Here is a 12,245-nt window from a genome sequence, read left to right on the forward strand (position 1 = left end):
TTGTGCTGACTTGCTTCATCGATATAGCAATTCAGTATATAGCACTTACATACTAGTTTGGGAAAGTTGGGATCTAGCAGCAGTTCCACAAGATCCGGATTTTAATAATTTTAGCTTCTAACTAAAATCTATTTAGCTGACTTCTCTCTCTGCAGATATAAACTTTAACTTATATCCATTTTTTGAAACAGTCCCTTGGTGCTTACAAATACTTGTGTTTAAAGTGACAGATAGTGTTACCAGTTATTGCACAGTATAACCAGCTATTCTCATGGATTCGACAATTTGTTCTAAGTGGTGGTTTTTTTCAGAGCTGCAGATACTGGACTCCTATCATTACATAAAAAGATCAGATTTTATTCTATTTTTTTAATGAAAAACAGTCTCCCTAGAAGCCAAGGGAAAAGATGAAGAATGGCTTAAATACACTGGAAAGATTTAAGAAATGAAAGTCAAATAAGAAATCATTTGTAGATTTAAAAGCAGGTTTTTAAAAAATGCTTGGCATATGACACTTGAATGCTTGCAGTTGGTAATACCGTTAATGCATGCTTGTAGTTTATCTAGCATACGTTTTTCCGAGCTCCCAAAGTTGTCTTACAAATCATTGCAAATAACTTGTCATCTGTAACAAAAAGAAAGGTTTAAATAGGAAGGACTTTGAGGATAGTATTGATCAGTTGTGGTACATGTGAGTAATGCAGCTAATATTTCTACATTCCGTTTCAGTCACTGTTCCCACTCCCTCACATTTGGGGTAATACTTGTTTTAAGATCCTCTCTCACTGCAAGAAGTGCTTCACCTATAGATTATGTGCTTGCCTCCATATTTGTTTTGTGGCTTAGCAGTCTGAGAGCAACAAATAATTTTTAAAATAAACTTAATTTAGGATTAAACTTTTTTTGACAGGATAATTATTTCCATAGTCTCTGGTGCATGCACATTAATGTCTTCATTTAAAAGCTTTCTTCATGACACAAACTGTCTTTATGTTAGAAATACAGAGCGGTTATTAGTGTGAAGCTAGCAGATTCAGTGTAACATTCTTACAGTGCCAGTTTTGTTTTCCAATTTTGAGCTGAATATGACTAATGAAAGGCAAAAAAAAAGATTTTGTCTTACTGTTCAGCAATTCAGGAAGTGCCCTGGAGTTCAGTTTATACATAGCAAAAATAGCACTGTGGATTAATCTGTTGATTTTTGTAAATTCCTGGCAAATTTGGGCAGCTTATTTACTTTTTTTTCTGTGTGCAAATTATTGTGGATTGAATCAACTGAACCAATTAAAAAAAAAAATTATGAGGCATTAATGCAGACAAATACAGATGTAGAGATGTTCCCCGTTAGGGGTACTCACAGTGTTTGCTACAGGCATGAGGATGAGATGTAAGAGGTTCCCTTGATGGTCATTGCAAAAGGAGCGTAAAGCATGATTCAGAGTGCTGAGATTAGAGGCCTAAAGTGGAGTATGCCCAGCAGATTTTTGTACATGTGTTATCACACATAATACTTCTGTACTGTGACTGTTTGCAATTTTTAAAACAACATGATTAATAATGAAAAGAGAAGAATGCACTTTCTGGTTTGTCTTTGTAGGTGGATACGCTTCTGTGTTTCTATTTCTAAAACTTCTGACATGTAGGATTAATTGTTAAAATAAGTAATCAGTTAATAGAAAACCTTCCCATTATACATACTGCAGTATGATGCAGAGGGCTGCATGATTTTACCGCCTTCCATCAGTTGCTGTATTGAGCTTTGAGGCAAGGCAATGGACTAATTGACCTTTCAAGCTCCCTTGCTCCAGCTCAGAAACCTGTATTTTTATTACTGTTTTTCTAGTCCTCAGTGCTTGGAGTCATATAATTACAAAGAAGTCACAGCCTTCTTTCTTTTTTCATTTAAATTTATGCTTTTGGCCCTCTTGAATGTCAAATAAATCTTGAGAAGATTTACTGAAGATGTCTTTAAGGGTAAAAGATCAAAAGGCAAATTATAACTTCTACATTATTTTTAAAAATCTAACATTTTTAAGACAGTCTCTAGATTTTTATAATTTTTGATTGTACAAAGTAGACCTGATAATATTTGCAAATAGCTTTTTGTACTATTTAATCAGTTCTGTTCTCAGATGAAGGTATCACAGTATGGGAGAAGGTTTTGGCAGGTTCTCTACAAGCTTCCCTAGTTACCAGAAAGAATTAAAATAATATTCTTCTGCAGTGAGGACCAGACAAAGATTTGATGCAAACTGAATAGTGAAAGGAGGTCAAACAGTGACTTGCACCTTGTGAGAGGCACCACATTTGGTGCTTATCTAATTGCTGTGGAGAAATCACTGACTATTCGAACACCCCTGTGATATTCAGCATAACTCATACTTGCTAAAGAATTGTTTTTATAAAAGTTAGCAAAAACAGTTTGATGAAGTTATTGTGTATTTCCTTCGTAGAAAAGAACAGAAATGGTTTACACCGTGATGAACAAAAGCCTGGGGGATGTGGGAATAGGGAATATAGATGATCAGTGAGCATTGGGTGGGACTGCTGGAGACAGAACTTTCTTACTAGCTGAAAGCAAAACATGTGCTGTGGAGTTTACATCACTTTAGCAAATACTGGGTGGTAGAAATCTAAGTGGAAAGCGGTTTTGTCTGATAGATTGGCAGACAGAGGTAGAGGGAATAAAGATTTCCTGTAAGTTGCCCTGCTATTCCATGCAGTTTATAATGATTCCTAGGGCTCTGCTCAGCACTCGGGACGTGTACGCTGCCATGCTGAACTGCACACCGCTGCCTTTCCTGGAGCCGAGACAGACAAAAGTACAGACGCAGTCATGCTGTCTCATGGGATTCAGGATAACTCCTTAATAATTTTTCAAACTAGTCAGCTTAATCAGGTGAGTTACAATGTCCTTACCCCAAACATGGGAATTGAGAGCGAGAGCATAGCCAAGGTTTCTCTAATCAGTTTAGGCACAAGGAGTATGACCAATGATTTGGTTTTCCAGGTCCTAAACCTTGCTTACCCCATCCCCTCTGTGCATAAATAAGGCCATCAGCCTCTTTTCATCTTCAGTCTCACTGACTACAGAGACTTAAGGCTTGTCTCCTGACTATGTTGTGTCAGTGATGTTGCACCAGATTATCTCAGAGGGCAGCACTAAAAAGAAAGCTGATGTAAAGGGAGCAGAGGCAGTGTTATCTCCCACAGGGAGCCATTACAACTCCCACATATATAGTATTTACCTACAAACTGGCTGATTATTGACTGTAGGGTGGGGAAGTGCATATAGGTGCAATCATATATTTATTTATTTATTTGGCATATTGTGCACCTCTGTAGGGCATCAGGAGATTTGAGCATGCCAAGCAAGGTAGCAGGAAGAATGACAAGGCTTCACCAGTCAAATTTTTCAGCCCAGCTTGTGTAATTACTCTTCATAGATCAGTTCTCAAAAGTCCTTAATAGATGTGATCACAAACAGTCTGCAGACAACACTCTCCTGCAGAAATCTCAGCCAAAACTTTGTCCGAGGTCTAGCTCTAGATAAAAAAAACAAACCTTGTCGCCCATACTGCCCATAATAGTGCTGCTGTTTTTTGAAGATTATGTTATGCTTGCACTCACATAGTAAGAAAAGGATCTGTAAATGTAACGGGCTCTCTGGTGACTGCTGTCATAACAGTAGAATATATAAACCAGGTATATCATCAGCTTGAACCTCTGTGTTATGTCTTATTCTTTCCCTATGAATTTCCTTTCAAGGTCTTTTCCCTAGCATTGTGAATCTGTCAATTTTTCTTTCAGACCTAAAGTATTAGCATTTTCCTTACATATTCCTAAAAAGTGTTGCTATATGGAAAAATAAACTGGCATAAAATACTCAAAAAATTCAAACTTGATATTAACCTTAGCTGTCAGTGAATCTTAGACGATAGTTGTTCTTTGTAGCCTTCTTGGATATTCAGGATCCCTTTTACCATAACTTCCACTCTCACTGTCCTTTAATTGATGTGGGGTTTTTTTATGGTTCTTCTGATATCTTGGGAAATCACACAAAGGCCTGAACCTCCCTAGACATCTTATAATTATGCAGGTCTCCCTTATTTCTGCAAATCCACCTTCTCTTCCATCTCTAATGAAATTTAATTCTTTCTCTGTAATCTTCCCTCTCTGAAAATTCATCTCCTGTTTCTATGTCTCTCTTCCCTTATCCCATGGACATGGAAGATATAAAAGGAAAGCCTGGCAACAGTGTTTCCCAGCTGATAAAGTAGGAGCCCAGTAGGCATCAGGCACGGCTGAGAACTCAGCCTAACTAACTCCGCCAGGCCTGTGCTTGTAGCCCAGTATGCTTTTCACCGGTAGTAGTGCGTAGTGGGGTTCGCACTGACAAGACAGCGCGGGATCTCAGGGCTTGTCTGAGTGTGCCTGGGCCAGAGCTGGGCTTAGCGTGTTTAAGCAGCTATGTAGTTGTCAAGTGACTATTGCCTAATCTGTTTTAGCTTAAGTTTTGTGAATACGATATATATAAAAAGGCTTGACAAAGCTAGATGGTACTGCCCAACAAGCCATACCCCTTTATGTCAGTTGAGGCTGGGGGAAGCTGTTGTGCAGCTCTCACACTTTAGTTGGAAACCAGTGACAAGGAAGCAAATTGTGAAGGGGAAGCATATAAAAATAACTCCAAGTACACCCAAGATAGAAGAGGAAGAAACCCCTTCCCACCCACTCCTCCAAAGATCATATCACACTCCTCTCCACGAAGGAGTGAGGATGCTGATGAATTGAGATAAGCCTTCCCCACACCTCTGTTTTGCCTGAGGGAGACTGCAGTGTAAATCTTGGCATCTGGAGGGATGCTGGAAGGGTAAGCATAACACCAAAAAGGAAGGGTAGATACTAGGAAGCTATTTCAAGTAACAGCAAATTAAAGACTGGATTCATCCGTCTAAGCAATAACAGGGTAGATGTGTGAGCTAGTTGTCTCAACTGCCTTTATAATCCTTGAAAAAAAAATGAACACATCTAAGGTATGACTCGTCATCTCTTCCCAAGACTGACATTTAAAACAGATGAGATGAGTCATACCCTAAAACCCTAAACCGTCCTTTGCCAGTGGAGGCACCCAGAGAAAATCTGTACTGTATGCAGAGACTATATGCATGAAAAGACATGCCTGCCTTTCTGAGCATTTTGCAATTAACTGTGCAGCCTCAGTGTACTTTGTCGCATGCAGCTTTCACAGGTGGTTTTCCTGTGAAAATAGTAGCGGAGCATATAGGAAATGATAAGAGTTATTTGACTTTATTAGTTATTAGTGAATTATAATTATAGACCAGTACTGTTGAGTCTTGACTGTGAACCTGAGAGAACTTACTGCTGAGCTTCATGAACTATTCGGTTTGTTGATTAGCTCCCAGCAGAAGATTCAGAACTACTACTTCTCTCAAATTTAAGTGAGTTCAGTTCTGAAGTTCATGCCATTGCCTTTACACTTGTGCAAGTACTGCGAGAAAGGCCAGAAAGGTTTCATGACAAGCAGAATGGGTAACGCAAGAATAGGAAGTCTATTCCGGGCTGGGGAAGTTTGGGATTTTTTTCCTTTTTTGCTGATTTTTTTTTTCAAATTATGTTCTGTTATATGACTTTTCTGTCAGAGAAATCATTCCAGAAAACAAAGGTTTGCTAAAAGTGTCATTCATTTTGTGCTAACATTTACCGAGAAGTCAAGGTTCTATCAGATGTGTACATCACATATCATACAAACATACCTAAATATCAAAAAACAATGAGAACGTGTACAGCATGTAACTCAGGTCCCCTTTAGATGCACAACAAATTCCGTAATAATATCAACACTGTTTTTTTCCTGTGTGATTTGTATTTTTTTTATCATATGAAACAATTTTGAGGTGTTCTCTCATTGTTATACAAATCATTTAAAATAGATAGCATAGATGATGTTACAGTTTCCTTTGTTTTTAGTGACTCAATCTTGTATAAAGATTCTGGTGTGTGTAGATGTACCAGAAATGAAAAATGAATGATGGAAAGTATATTAATAGTATTATTTTCTTGTGTCACAATAACAAATTATTTGAGCAGCAAACTTTGTGTTTCCTTGGATACCTCAGAAATGATTTGGTGCATTTCTCATACTTTTGTCAGATGTAATAGATAGTTTTGCAGCAGTATCTGAGTATACCAGGATCATAAGGAACATTTATTTCTCTGAGTTTAAAGTCAGATCCCTGCTCTTAAATTTTTTGTCAAAGTTAACTTTTTGTACCAGGGACAGATTCTTTACCTGTCATTCTGAAGATAAATACTAACTGTGCTGACTTTGTTAGCAGAATGGTTTCTGACCTGTTGTGCAAGATGCATTTAAAAGGACAAATTAATTGAGAGTATCAAATTGTTAGGAGTTTTTAGATTTTTGGGGGAAGTTAGTAGGAATTTTCAAGTTGCATATCAAATAGGAGATGATAATCTTAGAAATTTGAAGTTGGCTTGAATCCTGAACAGCCATTTGTGAGTCATAGTCTTCCAAAGCCTTAAAAGTTCACTAGCTGTATTCAAAGCACTTTTTGGTAAACCTTTTACACCGTTGTCTAGGCAGTCATTTGTCTCCATCTTTAAAATACGGAGGCTTGCACGGGCACATTGGAATACTGAAGTTAGCTACCTGGCCTGTCCTTAAAGAATGATTTTGCATCTTTTCTGAAGTGATGCATGAGATTTACTCGCATGTTCATAAAAAGCAATTAGCAAGATCTGAACTAGTTTCTGATAAATGTTTTTTTTTAATTATGATTGTTATGAGGGAATGTTTACACAGATGTCGTGAGAGTTTCGGGAAAAAAAAAGTGGAGAAAAAAAAAGCGCTTACGTAGCTGACAGCCTGACAACTTTGCATATGTGTGTTAACAGGAGAATGCGCTGTGTTTAGCATGAATGGAGAAGCGGGCCTAAATGACTTTCAGATTAGCTGGAACAGATGGAAGGGTCACAGTTGAACAACTTTACACAGGAACATAAAGGCAATGTTCAAGTGGAGTTCATTGCCTCTGACAGATACTGTCAATCAAGCAGGAGACTCTCAGTTAACCAGCAGCCTGTCCTTTTAAAGATTAAATTAAAAAAAAAAAGTATTGTGAGGCGATGACTGGAGTTTATCTGGTCTATTCCAGGCATAAACTCCACCCGAAGTGACTAGCATTTTCAAATAAAGCACAATAGATGGTGGATGGCTGGAAGACAAGCGAGTTACCGGGTACGTTGGGAGGCAGCACTGTGATACCATTTCTGCAGATGTGTAATCTGGGTCATGCTTTCTAGGGGCATATATCAGGTTTGGGGAGTTAAGAATCTTTTGCTGATATCCTCTGTGTAGGACTTTCAGACAGCATAATGGCATTGAAAATTAAAATATTTCCTCGCAGTGTAAAGCAGACCAGTTGCTCTATTGCAAAAATGAAAATATTAGTAGCTGGACTCAGAAAAGTGATACTATTTTTAACCTAACTGTATATTTCCTCACGGACACGCTTATTTAAAGAAATGTTTCTAAGTAGTGTTACTGGCTTTCAAAGTGTGTTTGATGAAGCTGATAGGTGCTGCTAGTGGTGCCGTATTTCAAGGGTCGGTGTGCCTGGGGTGAGATTTGCTGTAAGGAGAAGCTGCGAGGGGCCAGGCGCCCCGTCCAGCGCCAGCACCTGCGCCTGCACGGCGAGTGCAGAGAGGCACAGCAGTGAGTGCGGAGGATGGAGGTGGGTGTGGGCACGAAAGAGGGAAACTAGAACTTCTTTTATTGGTTTGAAAAAAAAGCACCTGAAAAATGCTTTACATGTTAAACTTCTCTGTCTGTCTCAGACAGTGGCACACACCCTTTCCTTCATCCCTTCCGAGTAACTGGAGACAAATGCAGCAATGAAGGTGCCTTGAAAATCTGTGAAGATGTATTCAGAAATATAACCTGCTTATACAGCTCCTTCCATCTCAGGTAAAAAGAAGAGCTGTGAAAGTAACAGCAAATAAAAAGCAGCTAGCAGAGGATGATAAAAGTTGCACAGTTTAAAACTTTGATTGTGAAGGCCCTTCCACATATAGAGTTTTTCTCTGGCATCAGCTTCCTCGGCATGCCGCTTCTTCAGGTGAGTTTGTAGACTCAAGTCAGGAATCCAGAAGCCGATGGGACTGGATGTGTTATTTGTAAGACCTCTGGTTGTAGCTCTAAGTATTTGTGAAAAAAGTGTTCAGCTCTGGGAGAGAGCTGATCCCAGCTTTATCCTCAGCAGCTGACTCACTCACAAAAACCACTTTAAAACGCAGGTATGGACTTTACTGATCCTCAAACAAATAAGCTGTGCTTTCCTCATTGATCATTGTGTTTCATATAAGGGATAGTTTAGCAGCCAGTTCATGGTGTTGTACTACATAGCTAGGCCAAGATAGTATTTCTTATTGTCATTCCCATATACTCTTTTTTGGGTCTAAATAGCATACCAAATCAAGGACAGAAGCTGATGTGCTTTCCTCAGTAGGATCACTGTTAGACTGATGGATTTGATAGCCAAATTTAGAATTTCAAAAAGTTCTTAGAAGTTCATAATTTTATGAAGCTAAATTACTAGCCAGTACCCCGTGTCAGCCACTGTTTCAGCTCCTCCTGTGTTTCTTGCCTATTTCTTTTGAATTGTCTTGTCTCTAGCAGATGGTGGCATATTTGATGACTGTTTGCTTTGTTTCGCACTGAAGACAACGCCAGTGCATTCAGTCTCTATTTTGAAGGAAACTTGTCATCTGATTTCCAAGGACGTGATTCTGCAAGAGGTGCAGTTATTTTGAAAATTACAGGAGCTAAAAATAGAGGAATGCTCGGGCTTCCTTTTTGTATTCTTCCGAAGGCACCTGCTCTTTGCTACTGCTAGAGACCAGACAGCTGAGGTAATACAGCTAGTGATGCACTCAGGGAGCTGCGAAGTAAAGTCTCTGACAATGGAAATATCAATATAGTGTAAACGCTGCAGATGGTCCTGCAGTAAAGTAGGGCATTAAAGTGGTGTTGAATCAAGAGGATGTCATATTTCATCTCACCAAGACCATACATCTGTAACTCCGAGTATCACGTCAGCACGTTAGGCATTTCACACTGACTCAGGCCAACTCACAGTGCCCATGGGTAACCAGCTGTTAGTGGTATCTAGTTTGCTGCTATCTTGCAGAGACTGGTGAAAATTTTCTGTTAACAATTTTCAAGGGAAAATTGGGCTTTCCATTTTTTCTAGTGAAAAATGAGTTTCATTTAAAAAAAATTATTTTCTTGGGTTTTTTTAGTTGTTAAAAGCTATTTATGATTTGAGACTTAAGTATATTGACTGAGAGCACTGCCATGTATGCAACAATTTGGTAAATTTTCTTTTTAAAAAAAGATAAAATCTCATAAATGAACTACTGCTCTTTGGTAACTGTAGTGAAGAGCTATTATTCTGTAGTAAACAATATGCCACTCATTTATGCTCCTGCAAATTATTCCTGTATTTTTTCTTATGATTACTATTTGGCCTTTGTCCTATTAATGGAATCAAGAATTACGGTTTATAGGCAATGTGTGGAATTCACTATGGCAGGGGTGATGGCTGATTTAAAAAAAAAAAAGTTTGTTTTGCAAAAGCTAGCACTTATCATATAACTGTAAATGTAATATGCTACAGGCCATCAATTATTTAACTGTGGATGTCAGGAAAGGTTTTTTCCCCTAATTTATAGCACTGTGCAATGTATTTCAGTCTTTCATCTTCCTTTGATTCCTGAGGCGCTGCAGAAGATACCAGCAAGGTGGAAAACAGTTTGAGCAATTAGGTCAAATTTTACACATACATATGTTGATCCATGACTGTATCTGGAGGAAGAGGGAGCTCCAGCAGCCAAATGCCTTCATTCATTTTATTGAGTTGGACTTCCTTTTGGCAAGCCATAATTCTTGCCATTTGCCACCACTGCCACATTGCTACACGAAGTGTTTTTTAGGTCTAAAAAAACTCTTAGTTTGTGCCACAATCCAGAAAGAGATTGATATTGGACAGCTGGTTTCTTCACCATTAGCTACAAACAGAATGTCCCATTGATCTGATGTCTGCACATTTGTAATGGTAACTATTGCTTCTTGGAGTCTAAGAGCCTGCTGGTGAAATTCAGAACTCACTGAGCTTATTGGTGAAGGTTTCCATTGATTTTAATGGAGTTGTGATTCCACTAAAGGTGTCTGAACATCTAGAAAAATTCCATGCTTTCATTGTATCCTTCATACCTGAGTCTCCCTCATACTTATTTTGGTGTAAAGCTTTGACTTGAATTATTGCTGATTCATATGCTTAAATAGAACAAAGACTCAGGCCTTATGCGGCTTTTCAGCTTGTTCAAATGTTCAGACCAACTCTTTTCTCCTATCCTAGATCAAATGGAGGTAACAGGAATTTAAAAATTATTGCTAAAATAGAAAAATAATCACTGAGCCAGGAGGACATTTAGCTGTGAGAAGAATTAGTCTAACACATCCCTCTTTTATTCTGCATGACACCAGCCTTATTAATCAGAGATGCAATCTTTGAAAATGAGCAAAGAATGACGCAAAGAATTGCAAAAATAAAGCAGAGCACGCATTTTCCATTTAGTTTCTCTCACATGGTATGATTAATAAATGATCCCCAGATTGTTCATTTAAGAGCGTTGTGTCAACTACAAATAAAATCAGCCATGGCCTGCATCCCTGTAGATGTTCATTAACAGACCACAGTTCTGCTTTTTTGGTATAATGGTGACAATTGGGCAAGATACTTAACAAATCAACTCTTGTTTGGTCAGAGGTTTAAACCTCTCACTTTTTTTATGGCTGCCTATTTAGCAGTTGTTATTTTTTTGCAAACCAGGTATTGGCTTGGACTGGGGGAGAAGAGCTACCAGATGAGTTATATTAGTTGAAGAGTTATATTCAATCTTTCTTCATGGCTGATGTTTTCCGTTCTGCTCTTCTCTTTGCTGTGGGCTAGTGCCTGTCAGAACACCCGTTCTGTTGTGGACTGCAGGGGAAATGCAAGTTGCCTTGCCTAATGCTGACGGTTGCTGCACCAGCTCAGCAGCTCAGGGAGACTTGCAAATGGTTCAGGAGCAGACACAGGGTGCTCCTCACCTAAGAGGGAGAAAACTACCCACAGCTTATGCAGTGTGTTCCATCACTAGTGGCTACGTATTACTTTGAGATACCAGAACAAACAGTGAAATGGAAAACAAAATAATATTATATTCATTAATTTAAAAACCAGTACAAATCTGCCTAAAATACAACCTTAACTGAAATAGCAGTAGATGATTAAAAAACTTAGCGTGTTCTCATACTAGCTATTGAACTGGAAATGAGGGCTACTACTGCCTGCTCTGCTGCAAGTTGTCCTATGACCTAGGGCAAATGATGTTTTCTCTGTGTTTTTTGTCTCCCTTCCCGTCCATCTAGGTGATTCCCAGCTGTTAGGAGAGCAGGTTAAAGAGAACCCAGCACAACAGGACTCAGATTTATCTGCTTCTTAGTGCAGCAAATAGTAGCGAGATTTGTGCCAATGTTGACCATTAGAGGAGGGAAGGTAATTAGAAATATGAAGTTACCCCTGCTGATGTTAAGTAAACATCTGTAGGTTTTCGGAGTTGGTCTTTTTTGAATTGAGTTTGATTTAGATTTGACTCTTACATAAGCCAGATAGCTTATTCCTTAGCCCTATTGGGGTCAAAGCCAAAGAGTCAAAACTGTGTTTCTCCCTGAATGGAGGAAGTCCAGACTGTATTTTTCGAAGTCTGCCCAGTGATTCAGGGGAGCAAATGGTTCTGCGCACGGCGAGGAGCTCTGCAGGGTCCGGAGGGGTTAAACCCTGCCCTGGCACTAGCATAATGCATGTCAGAGTGCATGATGTAATGCTGCCGGGAGGGTCCCGGTGACCCCACGATCCCTTTCCGGGGCTAGCAGACTTTCAGTATGAGTATACTAGGTAGATTTAATCAGCAAAACATTAGGTTGCATTGACACTTACAGCCTCCTGCGAGATGAAGAGAACAAGTTTCCAGAAAGTGCGTTCTCAGGACTCTGATAGTGCTCGACCGTGTTTCTGAAGCACCCCTCCCCAAGAAGGGATTTTCTCGTAGTTCAGTCTTCGACTATCGGTTTTATTTAGCATTAAGAACTCCACTGCCTG

Source organism: Dromaius novaehollandiae, chromosome 5 (assembly GCF_036370855.1).
Source record: "Dromaius novaehollandiae isolate bDroNov1 chromosome 5, bDroNov1.hap1, whole genome shotgun sequence".
NCBI classification, from domain to species: Eukaryota; Metazoa; Chordata; class Aves; order Casuariiformes; family Dromaiidae; genus Dromaius; species Dromaius novaehollandiae.